At 34.1% G+C, this 16894-nt stretch overlaps 1 protein-coding gene across 1 annotated transcript in view; it reads left to right on the top strand.

The window, feature by feature from the left end:
• Window positions 1–882: 882 nt before the first annotated feature.
• LOC127847844 (uncharacterized) overlaps window positions 883–16894 on the top strand; it is a 73868-nt gene continuing 57856 nt past the window's right edge. Inside the window, exons 1-6 of the transcript XR_008034202.1 lie at window positions 883–3270; window positions 4921–5064; window positions 6842–7349; window positions 10367–10592; window positions 11101–11208; window positions 11649–13874. The gene's annotated coding sequence lies outside the window, so the exon portion shown is untranslated. Of the gene's footprint in view, window positions 3271–4920; window positions 5065–6841; window positions 7350–10366; window positions 10593–11100; window positions 11209–11648 lie in introns of the transcript that reaches the window.

Here is a 16894-nt window from a genome sequence, read left to right as displayed (position 1 = left end):
ATTTCACATTCAGGAAACCACCTGTGTGCAGGGAAAGAGAGTCTTAACCTAAGTACCCAATCCACAGGACGATTTAAATAAACACTCTAATATTAATCTTATAACAGAAAATAAATCTTCAAATTCACAGCATCAGTTGGATTATTGCATCACGGCTTATACTGTTATCCCCTCGGCTCCGGGTGTTTTCCTGAAAAAGACTTTCCTAAGCAGTGGTTCCACGGTGCCTAGCGATTGTTTGATTTCCCAGCTCAATTTGTCTCCATTAGAGGAAACGTTCTCATATATTCTTTAGTAACTCGTTTTGTTCATTAATTTAGTGGTTTCTAAGGTCCAGGGTAAATTGGCTGTACTGCTACATTCCTTTATTTTTTACTGTACTATGCTGAACAGGTTTGATGGATTTTGCGATGGCAGTTCACCAAATTCAAAAGCTAACCTAGATAAACACTTTATTGGTCGTATGGATAAAAAATATATAAATATATAAATGTATATATATTAAAATGTTTAATCATATTCAATTGGCTTGTGCCCCCATCCACAGCGTACGGATGAAAAGCATCACTAAAAATCTTATTATTCAATCAATCAAACATTTTTATTATAACAGAATCACTAAGGAATGTGTTAAGTTTACTAAATCATTTTAAAAAGAATAAATAATTAAGTCCATTATACATGTACAATGAAGCTTGTTTCAAGTGTGGCACTGAAGGCCAATTTCTTAATCATAATTAACGAATTTCATTGCATTTAAAGAGTAAAGCTTCAGATTTTTATGCATTATTAACTGAAGGGAGGGAAATTGTTCCTTATTAGGAATTATTGCATCGTTTGTAGGAGCGTTTTGGGGTCAGATCGGAATCAATCATATCATAGGAATAAAAGTCGTCTTCAAAACTACCAAGTCCAAAATGAAAGTTGGCCATGGTTCATTCACCTTGGTACCGGTAACGGCTTCCACATGTCCGGTTGGACAGCCCTGTGTCCCTGAATATCTAGTGGCTGTGACTACGGTGCTCAAATTACTGCCCTTTTGGCCAATTTATTCCACTTTCAATAGTTTATGATCTTTGCTCAAACGTCGATGTCCTGTGCCAATTTCCACGGCCTTGACATTTTATATTAGCTGATGGATTTTGTTTTCCGTTTCCTTAGTGACGGTTCACTTGCTCATGTCTCCTCTCTCATATGTGGTATGAAATAGCTCGGCCTTCAACCTTTCTAGAGTGCCACAAATTAATCAATGTCCCACACAACTAATGGTTGATATTATATAAAATATTTGAATTGAACAATACTCCGCAATAATAAAATAGATATCAGCATACAATCAAACTACACGGAAACAATTAAGATAATGTGGATTTTGCTAGAGGTTTTCTGATTCATTCTTTATCCATTTATTGTAATGGTATTAAAAGCTGTCCCAGCCGGTGTGTTTGGTTAATCTTTGGTGTTTTGTTGAGCGCAGTGTGTCAGTTTAGTTACCTCCCTTAATAGAGTTCAAGATCTATAACGTTTAACAGATAAATGCATCAGACGATTCAATAGTGTAAATAATAGTATAATAATAAATGAATAGTACGAGTAAATAGATAAATAATAATAATATGAATATAACTACCTAAGGATAAAAACCGGAAAGGTATGTGGTTGTTGGACTTCTTTCCTAATCCAAGATTGTGGGCAGAGGATATGCAATTGTTAGATTTCCTTCCTAACCTAAGATTGTAAGAAAATTGCAGTCACTTAATGCTAACAGCAATATAGTAAGAGATTGCCGCAGAGATTAACTAATACCCTGGAGAAAAGTATCTCGGAACTGCAATCGCAGTTGCACTTGATTTTTGTGATTCTTTTTACTACTCTGAGGATGTTTTCATGCAAACTTTATCTGACCTCCGGTGTTACCCCATTTTTGTTTAAAATAGAAATTCTTAATATGAACAGTGTTCTGTGAAAAGAGGGTTTAATACATGGGAGTAACGCGTTGTCCCAGATTTGTTGTGCAATCCGTACTTTGTTTTTTATAATGTTGTATATAGAGTGCTTTGCTCACTCAGGGATGGGTTCTTTTATTTTCCATGAATCTATGGGAAAGTGCTTTTTTCCATTTCTTATTTTTATCTAACTGTCTGAGGACCACTGTTATATGAACAGCATGGCTGCCATTGGCTGGACGAGTTTTTTTCCATTCTTCGGTTTTTACTTAACAGTTCGGCAATTGAGTATGCCATGTATTAATTCTAATTATGGGATGGATTTCTAGAAATATACCCCATATTAAGACGAAACTTCGTTTATACAAAAAAAAGAAACAATAATAATGAATAATATTCAATATACAATTCTACCATATAGAAACTTGAAAGCACTAGATGCAAATATTATAATATATGGATAATTTAATCCGAATACACATACGGTTACTACAGAAAGATAAATAAAAATAAAATGTATATATATAAGTTATAAAAGTTGTCCTTTAGAAAAAACGGTTTAGTGCACTTGTATTTCTAATTTGTGGACGAAAGCCATTTAGCATTTTACATGCATACTTGTAATTGGTGGAATTCCTTTTTATTTTTTATGCAACCGTGCTTGACGACCACGGTTGCAGCACTTCTTAAGTGCTCAGATTTTCTTGTAATTGTTGGACTTAAAGCCGACCCGTATTTTTATGATATGTTAAACTGTCGTGATGAAACTTCGGATAGCTTCAAAAAATGGTTACCAACCGCTAGAATGCAGTGGTTCTTGATTGCCCCGTTAGGTTAAGGCACCCCTGTGCCTACGGGAAGGGGTCTTTTGATCCATTTGAGTCTGTCTCTGGTTCTTGATTGCCCCGTTAGGTTAAGGCACCCCTGTGCCTACGGGAAGGGGTCTTTTGATCCATTTGAGTCTGTCTCTGGTTCTTGATTGCCCCGTTAGGTTAAGGCACCCCTGTGCCTACGGGAAGGGGTCTTTTGATCCATTTGAGTCTGTCTCTTCTGCCTTGGGTGCGACCATATGGCTCCTAGGATGGGTGGTGGCCCAAGAAGAGAAAAGTGGGAGGAGTGTTGTGCCGGGCACCAGTCGCTTGCGAAGAGGGAACTGGCCGCTGCAAGCATGATTGGTGGAAGTTAGCCGAGGCACGAGGAATGCGTTCCAAAAGATCGAGGCGCGGGACGAGATTCTCGCTCTCTTCTTGCTGGACTGCGGCCGAGAAAGGTTGTTTCTGACTGTGCGAAGAATACTAAGAAGAACGTCACGTTTCAGCATAACGTAAGTGTTATAGTTTTAAGTGTTATCCTGATAGATTACCAGTACTCAAACCCCCAAGCAAAAGTTAACCTAGATAAACACTTTAAAAATATGGGTGTGAATTGTCTTGCAGGTAAATTGTCTTTGGGGATGAATTGTCCAAGGAAATCAAATTCTGGGGTGAATTGTCCAGGGGTGAATAGTCTTGAGGGTGAATTGTCTGACACCCAGTTTCCCCCCCCCACCCACCTATTTTTTTATGAAAAATTGAGAAATTTGACCCGTTTGAATTTCATGGCATGCACAGTACATTCAAACAAATTGCAATCCTAGTTTTGGCTACATTACTCATTTATTTCATCCCTGTGCTGTGTTTATTTACCTTAAAGTCTTCCATACGTTTAATTAGATTTTTAACAATTTACCATCAACTTTGTTCTGTTTCTGCAGCGTGAAATATTGCGTCGAGTCAGTATCGTATAGACCAGTTGACGAGTGACGTCACGCGCACCTCAAAAATATTAGACCCCGCCCACTAGTTGGCAAAAAGAGATGAAATTCATATAAGCGCATATAGAGAAGGTTGAAATAATCGTCGTTTTATTGATACTCATGCACTATATCAAATATAATTTTCTTAACTATGTCTGAATAAAACATAAGCGTGCAAGGAAATGCATTTTTGGAACGATTATATTGTTGTTATTATTAGTTCTTTACTATAAACGAACTCGGGAGTGGAACACAATATACGAGCTCGGTATATGTGGTTACCATAAAAATCTCTTTTTGGCACATCTTCGAGACCATTTTTAAGATTTTACATTCTCAGATATTGAAATTCTTTCAGAATAAATCAAATTTAATGAACACAAATAAGAATGTAATCAAAAAGCAAATAGATCGACTTTAAGTATGCAACATATAGTAACTTGTTCGAACATTTATGCCTGTAAAAACTTACCTTGTTACACATTAAATAAACTTTCTTGATAAATGTAAATGTTTTATTAAATTATTCACAACAATTTTGACACTCTTTGTTTCAGCGTTTTTAACCCGGTGTTTTATTGCACCTTTGTTCATCATAAAGCGATTATCTCGTTATGATCGGATACTGTCCAAACAATTACAAAGAACACATGATGTCATAAATCCAGGGACCTATTCTTGGGCCCCTGCATAAACCACATGTGACATACAAGTGTCTGGTCATTAAACACAATTTATGATACCTCCATGTCATCTCTTGGCATATTGAGCGATCATCGAAGCAAAATTGTAAAGCCAAAATACGAAACAGTTGCTTTCCCAAACAAAAAAATCTTAAGCAAATTGTACCAAAATTGTCAATAAATTGGTAATAAATCAGAGAAATTCACCAACCACCTAAGGGAGAAAAATAACCTAAGGTTATCATTCAAACTCCTCACAGCAGTTACTTCCCTTGGGCATTCGCCCGTTATAAGGGAGACCACTGCGTAGGAGATTGGTTATCATTTTGCCTAAGTTTTTTATGTTTTCCCCTTTAATTTGAGGAAATGCCTTAAGTCATATTCACAAAACTCCACCTTAGAAATACGCCTTAGGTTCACCGTTTTTTCCCTCAAAGTTAAGGGACTACACATACACCTCCCTTACGTTTTTTTTTTAATTTGAGTTTATTTGCAGGTCGTACCGGCCTCTTCACGAGGTCATTGAGGTCCGACCTGAGTGCACCTCCCTTAAGTCCAACGAAATCACCTTAAAAATGGCGTCATAGCAGACGAGTTTCCGTGGTTGTCGTTATTTTTCGACCAAAAATCCATCCCAAAGGTATGTTTTTTCTTTGAAATGTATCACCGTTCTTAACAGAGACCGATATGTTTCCCGTTGACTTTCAAAGTCCGGTTTTTAAACACTCTACCGGAAATAAAATTGTTGTCATCTAACGCGAATTTCATGAATACAACAATAGATTTTTGTATCATTTAATGTCGTTTCTCAGTATGCATCATATATTTCAAGAAATGAAAATAATAGGACACAAGCAGGCTTTATCATAGGGCTTCCCCTGGCTCAAAAATTTCTTTAGCCAACATTTTAGCCAATTAGATTTTTTTGTAGCCAAATTTTAGAAACTGTAGCCAAAGTTTTAGCCAAGCATTTGGGACCGCCTCGTGAAAGTCTAGGGGTGTAAGAACACAAATAACTACAATATGAAGCTTAAATATATTTATTACTATAATCATCCTTTTAAAATATTGTACATAACAGAATATCAGTTTATAACAAAAAACATTTATAGATATGCATACATCTAGATATACATACATCAATGTAATAATCATACTTTTATTCTACATAACAGAATATCAGTTTATACATACATCATAAGCACATGTTCAGTTCACATTGTTTACAAAATAAACACATTTTCATTATATTAAAGATATTCATTCTTGAGCACATATTTCAATCTTTGCAAAACATAACAGTTGATCAAGACTAAAGATGCTTTATTTTCAAAGCCTCTCACTTCATATTGTTAAACAGTAATATTTGGTCATTTGGATATGATATACATCAGCTTTGACAGCTTCTGTTGTTAAAACATTTTCTGTAAGTGGTGGATGATTTCTAGGCTCAAATAAATATATGTTTTTCACGCATATTTCTTGACAGAAAGGCCCAGATAATTGCCACCATCCATTCTAGTTGCCTGAAATATGATAAAACATAGTTTTACAAACTATCAACAACAAACCAACACATAAATGTCCGTATCTTTAAATGTCCGAATTTTTAACATATCCGAAGTATATTACAACGAGTGAATGGTATACTTTTTATTTCCAAAATTGTTGGTTTCTTAATCAAACTTTACCTTTCCCAAAATATTATAATAATGAAACTATTAAACAGAAATGCTCTGAAATTACTGTTGAAACAAGATTTCATGTGTTTTTGTGAAGAAATTGTTTTTTTGTTAAATGCTTTTGCCAGGCCCGTGGTATTGACATAATGTTCGATAACACCTTTTGTTTTCACACCAGCGAGCGTTCTATACATAGATGGTGACGTCACTGTCAGTACACAATGCACCAGCAAGTTTCCTTTGTTTCGCTAACCGGTTCTGACCGGTGTTGCTGCAGACTGCGTATCAAATTTTTTGGTTAATAACACGATGATGTATTGACGCACAGTCGACGGTTTAAAGAGTTTTCTATCTGGGATGGTACTTGACAGGCAAAAAACGTTTCGCCGAGCATTTTCGCCAACCAAGAATTTTATTCGCCGAATTTTAAAAACGTTTCGCCGAGCATTTTCGCCAACTGAGAATTTTATTCGCCGAATTTGCGAAAATTTCGCCAACGGCGAATTTGGCGAACGACAGCGGAAGCCCTGTGAAAGTTTATGTACTTGTGCATGGGATGTGTTTACATATCTGACAATCTGACAATGTGGTTATACTGTATCGCATGTCAGATTGTGTTTATCTTTCCCTTTTACAATGTCTACGAATGTGTGTATTATTATTAACACGGAATTATGAAGTTAGTGCAAACTATTTTTCTGTTTATTTGCTTAAATCATTGATTTGCTTTTTCAGAATGGCCAGACGTTTTATTCACAGGGTAGATTTACTAGACAGTCTACAAAATTCTGAACTTATTGAACGCTACCGTTTGGACAGACAGGGGATTTTATTTCTGAGATTTCTGACTGAATGACCTACTTACTCCTGTAATTGCACCAACAAACAACAGAAACAATAGTTTGAACAGTATCGAAAAAATTCTCAGTTCATTACGATATTTTGCGACATCTACCATTCAACTATGATGGTGATGTCCATGAGGTTTCTCAACCCACAGTTTCACGGGTTATTACACTGGTTACTGATGTGTTGACAGAGCCTGAGATTGTAAGACAATTCATAAATCTACCAACTGCTGCGGGAGAAATCCGCCAAATAAAGGAGGATTTCTACAATATTGCGAGATTTCCAAATGTAATTGGGGTAATAGATGGCACACATGTCCAAATACAAGTCCCACATGTGGATGAACTGGCGTATGTCAACCGGATGGGATATCATTCCTTAAACACTCAGGGAGGTAATGTTGTTATTTTCAAAATAGCGAAAACAAAGCTATATATATTTTATTTAATTCTTCGACTTTGTGAATCAGTGTTCAATGTTTTGTTTTTTTAAGTTTAATCATTAATATAAACACATTTTCAATATATGCATACAGTTTATGATTTATTTTTGATAACCTTTTCTTATGTGCACAATAAACATGCTTATTTGATTCAAAATGCCAAAAAAATTCCAATAATTAATTGGGAGCCAATTTAAGATTCTTCTTTCAAATATTTTCTTTTTATACTGAAATGCATGGGTTGTGAATGACATTTTAATATAACGTCTTATTTGTTGTACATATGCTTTTCTAATATGGTATACAGGGTTGTCATTATTAACCGATTGCCGATCGAATTCATCGGTTAAAATCGCCAGAAAATCGGTTGTTTTTCCCGAATCTTTAAAATTGCGATCGGAAGTTTTGATCACGCAAACCGACAATAATTGACGAGGAATAAAAGTAGTAAAGTAGAGCGACACCCGGTCATTCAGTCACTGACTGACTAATGGGGTTATTTACCCTCGGGACTTCGGATAAAAACCATTGCCCGAGCACACTGCTTAACATAGAACTCTGCATAAAAAGCCGAAAACGGCCATAAAATGGACAGCCCGATTTTACTGGGCTGTACCATTGGTATAAATATAAAACTTTGCAGTGTTGGTGCGGTGCCTTAATAAAAATATATTGGTTTAAAAATATATAACCTTTATATGAAGCGTTAAAAAGACGCCGTGCTATACAGTGAATAGGCCTAACGCGGTAAAAAAAGCGGCGTTTTAATTGGTTGATGCGCTTATATAACGATGGCGCTGATTGGCCGAAATTTCTTATTAAGGATTGCCAGTAGGTCAATCCGTTTTAAAATAGATTTTCCCACGGCTGACTTTGTACTTTTAAGAAAAAATAAACAATAATGGTTTATATGCAAAAATATAAATGAAAAAAAAAGAATGAGTTAATCCAAAAGAACTTGGAGTTGTTTTATAGTATTAGATTACTATGTTTTTGTTACGTTACTGTACTTATTATTAATTTATATCATTCATTGTAGGAATTGAATGAGAAAAAGAAATCGATAAGGTATAAAGAAAGAAATATCACTACAAACGCAATCCTGGGACAATCAGCCAATATATATAAATTTAATCTAATTGCCGTTAATAACCTGACAGTATAACATAAATAACACGCACCGCACCGGTAAATAACCCAAAACGTTTATATAAATAAATAATAATGCTATGTTAAGTCATTTGGTAGTTGCTATATACTGTAATATAAAACCAAGAAAAAAGTTTCCGAAAACCAAATGACGTCCGAAATAGTGCTATTAAAGAATTTACGAAAAAGAAAAAAATTAGTCATGGACGGGCAAGGAATCAATAGCGGTAGTGTAGTGGATTAGGATTTCTCTGTACTTGCAGGGCCTCTCTGTTTTCCTGTAACTTCGGCGGTTAATTTCAGAAGCTTTAATATATTCTTTATTGACAAACAGCCAACATGGCGGCCGGAAACACGATGATGATGCGAATGTCATTCAGTCAGTCCGTTAACTCCGCCTAAGAACTAATGTTTTCAATGAATTTCTCAGTGAGTGGCCAATATTGATTTTTCCAGCTGTCAATCAAATTCTTCTTGGTAAGCACGTCAACCAATCAGCGCTCAGGCAGCCGAATACACGCCGACCCCAGGTGAAACTGTATCAAATAGCTGTACATTTCACTGATTATTACTGACCGTATTTCAACGAATGTAGCACTGTAGGGCGTAATTAACTAGTTTTTTTAGTTAGAGAAATGTTTTCTACATATTATAAAATGCTCTTCGATTTTCTACCAAGATAAGAGATATCAGCGACCTCTGTGCTACGAAGTCATTATTCAGCATCTGAATATTTAAGTCCACGCTTTCCACGAGGAAGAATGACGTGATGTTATACATGAAGTCTAATTTTGGCATGATTTTCATCTGTACATGAAAAACACGAGAAATGTGTCTCTGTTGCTAGAATTTTCTTAATTTTCCGTGAATAATGAAATCTGAAAATGATTTCAGATAACAAATTTAATTATACGCATTTGAAAATACTTAAATTAAATAATGCATTTTGTTATACAAATGGTCATAACACATAATATAATAAGGAGGTAAATAACGTGTTTTGAGATTGCCAAACTTTGCATACATATAGGTCTACATGCATGAATGACCTGACAAGTTATATCACGATCAGGAATGAAAAGTACTCGGTAAAATTTAAAGAAAGACGCGTTTTTATTTTCAGAAATTAACTTATACTTTCGCAAACTTTTCTGAAAGGAGGTACATGTAACAGTTTAGATTGAGACGTTGATTTGTCGTAATTACTAAATATAAACGGTTCTCAATGCTCTCAAATCGCGTCACCTTATTCACTTATGTTCAATTGGAATTCCCCAATCCCACAATTCAATTTGTATATGCACTTGCGTTAAATGGCGGACGACATTCATCGTCAATATTGGCCGTAATTTGGTTTTGAAAAAAAAGGAAATCGTAATAATACTGGATTATCGGATAATGGATAGAATTGGAACATAAAAAGATCTAATAATATAATATGTTTTTACATTGTACAGTATACAAAAAATGTGAAAATCTTAAAATTTTCTGTTCTTTTTAGACCTCATTTGAACTTTTTTAGGCTCTGAGAATAGCAGTATTTTGTCCCTAAAATGTCTAGAATTCGTTTTCGGTCGGGGGGCTTCGCCCCCCTGACCCCCCGAACAGGGTATTTCCCTGGACCTACAAGGGGGCCTAGGCGGCCCCTTGACCCCCAGCCCAATCGGTTACTATTCCAAAATAATCCTTTGTTTACAATCATAATGACGACCCTGGGTATAGTGTACTATGCTACGAATATAACAGTGGTAAAAAAAATATACAAGTGGAAAAGAATATTAATACTATGTTTGTATCTCCATATAATGTTTTTTTTACAGATCATGTTTGATGCCAATTGTCTAATTAGAGACATTGTATCACGATGGCCTGGTGCTGTCCATGATGCCAGAATACTCAGGCAAAGCGGCTTACATCAAATCATGGAGCAGAACATTGTTCATGACCAACACCAATATCTCCTGGGAGATTGAGGTTATCCGTGCAAGAGATGGCTTCTGACTCCATTCATGAATCCGGCTGATGAGCACCAGCTGATTACAACAGGTTAAAAAAATACATTGTAAATTCTACTACATAGTAACAGATATTCCATAACAACACCATAGCTCATATAAATGCAAACCTAGCAATCAATATGAATTTTTCACCGCAATGTTTGAATAACTTTATGAGCGACAGTTAAGTTTCTATGATTTTCTTCTAAAATATTTTCATTACTCTGACCTCAAATAAATGCTCCTACACTCCATCTCATTTCTGAGCAAAATGTAAAGCACCATTGGTGCGTATATGTGCATGTCTGATTTATGTAAATACTATAATTTCATATTGTGTGTAATTCTCATGAAATGTTTTTAATGTATTACACTTCATAAAAAGTATTTAGTTATAAAATAATGCTGTGCAATTCTGGGTACTCAATAAATATAAAAGAATGTTGCTTTTATCAGGGAAAAATTATCCACTTCTTCATGACCATGCAATAATGCTTTTACTACAAAAGATAAAATTAATCATCAGAAGAATTTAACCATTTACTTTTGTATTAAAGGGCACACAAACGTACGAGATCTGTGGTTGAGCGTTCCATAGGGATTTTGAAAAGGAGATGGGCGATTCTGCACAATGAAATGAGATTGCATCCATTAAAGTCATGCAAGTGAGTTCATTATAAGAACCTGTAATCATGTTACTTTGATAGACAGTGAACAGTCACTACGACCAATTAAATTGTTTAACACAATATGTTAGTCACTGAGAGATATAGTTTTGTTCTCTACATGAAGATTAAATTTTATATTAACACAACACAGCTTCCAAAAAAGTATTTCTTAAAATAATATGCTTGTATGACTCTACAGCTAACTTAACATTTTAATGTAATTTCATTTTAAGTAACATTTATGATTAATATCTTGCCCCTGTGTTTGCCTTGAAAAGAACGACACTCTAAACAGCACCTGATTAATGTGACTAACATGAACAAAAAATGCATATGTTTCAAGTATTATTTATGTTATAATTACATGTTATACATATTTTAGGGTTTTATGACATTTTTATGCAACTTGTGTAACTTAATTAATATTTTATTAACAGGGTGAGAACATATGCAGCATGCGAAATCTGCCAATGGATCCTTTGGACAAAGATGCCTTACCAGATCATCCTGAAAATTACCATGGAAATGAAGATGGACTTTGTTAAAGGAATGTAGTAGCACATACATTTTTTTAGATCATAGGTGTCGTGATCTGAGAAAACTAGGCATAATGCATGTGCGTAAAGTGTCATCCCAGATTAGCCTGTGCAGTCCACACAAGCTAATCAGGGACGACACTTTACGCCTAAATTGGATTTTTGCTAAGAAGAGACTTCATTTAAACCAAAAATGTAAAAGCGATAAGTGTCGTCCCTGATTAGCCTGTGTGGACTACACAGGCTTATCTGGGACGACACTTGACCCACATGCATTATGCCCAGTTTTGTCAGAACGCGACTCATATTCACATTGAATAAGTCATGTTTTCAGACCTGTTAATGCAAATGACTTGCATTTTTAATTGAAGCAACTATTTAAGCTTTTAGAGCATTTTAAACTTACTAAAGTTACTGTATACAATTTTTCCAAAAATCATAAGAAATACACAATGAAGATGAATTTCATGTAACTTTAATATAACTAAACTATATCTTCATAACAAAATAATAACAAATAACAAAATAATCTATTCCTCATCAAATCGCGCCAACTGGGCCTCAAACAATTGTATTTGAAGCTCCAGCTTCCTCTTCTTCAAGGCATTAAGTTCATGTAGACTGCAATGACTGCAACTAAATGGATATTAAAAACATGGTATAATTATTTAATTTTTATTTCATTTTCAAAAACAGTAAATATTTTAATGGCTTCTTTTTTGTATAATGAAAAATGGTAAATAATGATAACACTTCAGGTTCAGTCAAATGATAACACTTTAGGTTCAGTCATCCATATTATGCACATGTTTCTGTTATCTAGATCCTTGTGTAGAATAATTTATTATATTTTAAAATGCATAACATACATACCATGAAGGTGAAGGTTTATCTGGAGGAGAAATAGTTGCGCTTCTATAGCCATTCTCATCCATCGATGGTGTATATCTGAAATAAGTGCATCATGTCTAAAGGCAGATGTATTTACCATTACAATTTTTGATATTCAAGATATGTTTGTATTATATTAAAATGTAAATAATGCATTCGTCTAATAGCGAGTGTTTTTTTTTGCAAATTATATGCATGTACATGTATATATATATACAATTTCTGTTTATGAAATTGCATGTAAGTTAATTGCAATAATAATGTTTTCATAATTAATGCCTCACCTTCTTTTCTGATTAAAGGAAACTGATTTTGACATGGCAGCACTAAAATTAAATAATATTAAATATTAATTATAGACCTATTCAAAATGTCATTTCACTTTTAAACATGTACAAAAATCATGTGTGCATTATTTCATTTTGTATGGCCCCGGATCGATAGATCGGGGTATATTGTTTTTTTTCCTGTCTGTCTGTCATTCTGTCCCAAAACTTTAACCTTGGGTAAAGTTGGATAACTTTTGCAATATTGGACATAGCAGCTTGATATTTACCATGCATGTGTATCTCATGGAGCTGCTCATTTTGAGTGGTGATCCTTGCAAGGACCATATTAATTTGACAGAATCACTCAGCAATGTTCAAAGTAGTAATATTCAACATAAACTTGTTTAATTATTTGAATATTGACTTGTCACCACTCAAAATGAGCAGCTCCATTAGATACACATGCATGGTAAATCATGGGGGCATTGTGTTTCTGACAAACACATATCTTGATTAATTGTCTTATAAGTTCAAGCTATCATCAATTGTGAATTTGAATGATTACCTTGAGGTACACATGGTCATGTTGTTTTCAGCATCTTGCTGCTCATCATCACTGTAAGCATATTGACAATATGTTTGTTTTTTTAAATCAACATCATTTGTTTCAATAATTCAAAATTGTTGTTACATTGTAATTGTTTATTTATGCAATTGTTACTTGTATATGAATTGTCAAAATATTGTGTTTAACATGCACGTTCATTACTTTACCTGTTGACATGTTTAGATAAGAGAATTTATAAATTGAAGTGTATTGGTTGTCTTAATTGTTCCATTTATTAAGTAATTACATCATTTGTGGTTATGCATATATGTTGAAAAAGTCACTGTCATGATTTATTTATTTTAAATAAATGAATTTAAAAACAAAACAAATAAATTGTTCAAACACAAGACAACATTACTAATTTTGTTATTAACACTTGTATTTATATTAAGCAAATATCATTTATATACTTTATACCAATACCCATAATGTCCACTCCCGCTTTTCCGATCACGTTCATCATGAGGATTGTGCATTTTGAATTAAACGGAGGACTGCCTGTAATATTTTGAGTATTATACAATAATATGCACTTAACAAAACATAATAAAAAGCAAAAAATAAACACTACTAAGTGATACTTTGACAGGTGCACCATCAGGAGAGAACTTTTAATATAGCCTGCGACCCTGTGTGTATTGGAAGAAAAAAATTGAATTGTCTGTGAACACACAAAAATTGTACTATAATAGCGGCAAACATACATAACAATAACAAAAATAAACAGCAAAATAAGTTCATTGTTATTATTATTAAAATTTAACAGTTCTAGTAAGCTTTTTTTCAATTATGGTCACAAAGAAATGCCTATATAATATTATTTATTGCCATTTTACAAAAAATATTGTTTTTACAAACTGCATTAATAAGTTATGTTTATAGAAGTCAATATTCAAATAATTACACAAGTTTATGTTGAATAATATTACTTTGAACATTTCTGAATGATTCTGACAAATTAACCCGTTTATGCCTAGTGGAGTCTCCCATCCTTCTAAATTGGATCAATTTATTTCCAAAATTAGGGATGTCTAGTATATTTATTTCTATATTTAGAGTATTTCTTACATAAATTCATTTAAGCAAACAGCACAGACCCTGATGAGACGCCACATCATGCAGTGTCTCATCTGGGTCTACGCTGTTTGCCAATGCCTTTTTTCTAGACGCTAGGCATAAATGGGTTAATATGGTCCTTGCAAGTTGTATAGTTTCCATGTTATGCTAGTAACTTTGTTTTATATAAATTATTTAACAAATACATGAACTTCCACAACAATAAATAAAGTTGTTCCTTTTATACTTAGTAAAAGAAAATAGCCCTAGTTAAAGTCTCATACCAGTCAATGTCAGCATACGCTGATGATCCTAGTAGATGCCTCTTTGTGTAGATGTGAGGTTCTCCAATTTTTTCTCGAGGTCACTCCCTTTTCTGTGGGGCCCTGTACTATTGGCGTTAAATGTAGTCTCCACATTTGACCACATTTCCTTTTTTACAGAGCTAGAAATTTCTGAATAAAAGACAACACAGAACTTAAAATATATACTTTGTAGTGGGCTTTCTCTGATTTCAATGTCACGTTAATGTTCACTCTATACTGTGTTTTTTATGTTTAATTTGAGGATATATTTCATCCTTTTTTCAGTATTATATCCACTTTGATAAGATGCTTATCCTAATCAATAATATCATCAAAAATTTATTTAAATTTAATTTAAGTATTGCCTTTAATATGGGATACATAACAACATATTGTGTCAACACAATAAAAACAATTGCTGTTGTTGTGAAACACAATGCCCCCTATTGCGCCACTTTGAAGCCATATATTTGACCTTTGACATTAAAGGATGACATTGACCTTTCACTACTCACAATCTACAGCTTCTCGAGATATACATGCATGCCAAAATATCAAGTTGCTATCATCAATATCGCAAAAGTTGTGGGACAGAATGACAGAAAGACAGGTAAAAACAATATACCCCCGATCATTCAATCCGGGGGTATAAAAATCAAATTTGATACAGGGTAATATACTTTATTTTGTGAAACGCATTGCAAGTAAACATTCTAATTGTTAGTAACTGTGCACTCATTGATATTAAAACAATTGTATCAAATGCAATTAGACATTGATAATATAAATGAACTTTCATAAATTGAAAAACAACAATGGCTAAATAGTTAATACATAAAAGTCAATACAGCCATTTGTCTTCCCCAATTAGGAAAAGTACCTTACCCATTTGGAGAAATTAGTGCGAAAAATCCTGAAATTGGGAAATTTCGCGTCATGAAATCTTCCAATTGGGAATGATAGGGTTTTTTAATTGCTCAATGGTATCAAAAGCAAAGTGATAATTTTATTTGTTAACTTGCAGATAATGCTCTTTTATGGAACGAACTTGACGGCATTTGCCTTCCTTTTGGGAAATTTTCAGACAGCAATTGTAGTTTTTCTTCATTTGGGAAAGTACCTTTTACGGGTACATTATAAAGAAGGGAAAAAATCGCTGCAATAAAATACTTTATTATGTTCATATTTTAAAAGGCAGTCATAAAAAATATCTGCAATTAAAGTGTTTGGATGTTTAGCAATAAACTTATCGAAAGTAATTTATTATTATACCGGTACGATAACAAATTATAATAACACTTACGGCTGGTAAACATATGTCTGTCCAGTTTATGCCTGGACGAATTATGGAGGTTTCGGCGAAACACCAGTTCGGCGAATTGATTATAAATAGTAGGTGTTAAACCGGTTCGGCGAAATGATTTATAGTTGATCACGCCTTTACATAACTACTTAATAGGTGTGAATAGATCGATGTACGGCATTGCTATCACATCCAAATTGTATATTTTAATTAGCGATATTGTTTCACACTTATTATAAAGAACGCTTGGCTCAAGTGAGGCTGTCAAATTTCAACACCTGAAAACAGCTCACAGTTTGGTATCTAGTGATGAATGTCATATTATGCTGACTTCTATAAATGGTCGACATGGTCACTTATGTTTGTTCTAGCTATCATGGCGAATGAATATCCTTGTATAAAATGCATGAAAAATGTGACTCTGCGTATGCACGCCGTAAGTTGTGACGGTTGTGGTCGGTGGCAACATCGTTAATGCGACACCGGTATTACATCTGAGCAGTACCGCTTGATGTCAAGTGGACAACTGACCATGGAGTGGTCTTGTGTGGATTGTAATTTGGACAGTGAGGTTCGTCAATTGGCGACAGGGAATTTGTAGTATACAACAATGTTTTCCCTGCCACATGAACACAGAAATATTCAAAAATAAAGTCATGGCAAGTGCCCGTAAAGAGAATTGTGTCTTCAAATAAATGAAGATTTTGTTTTTA

This window comes from Dreissena polymorpha, chromosome 10 (assembly GCF_020536995.1).
Source record: "Dreissena polymorpha isolate Duluth1 chromosome 10, UMN_Dpol_1.0, whole genome shotgun sequence".
NCBI classification, from domain to species: domain Eukaryota; kingdom Metazoa; phylum Mollusca; class Bivalvia; order Myida; family Dreissenidae; genus Dreissena; species Dreissena polymorpha.
This window is presented reverse-complemented; position numbering and strand designations above follow the sequence as displayed.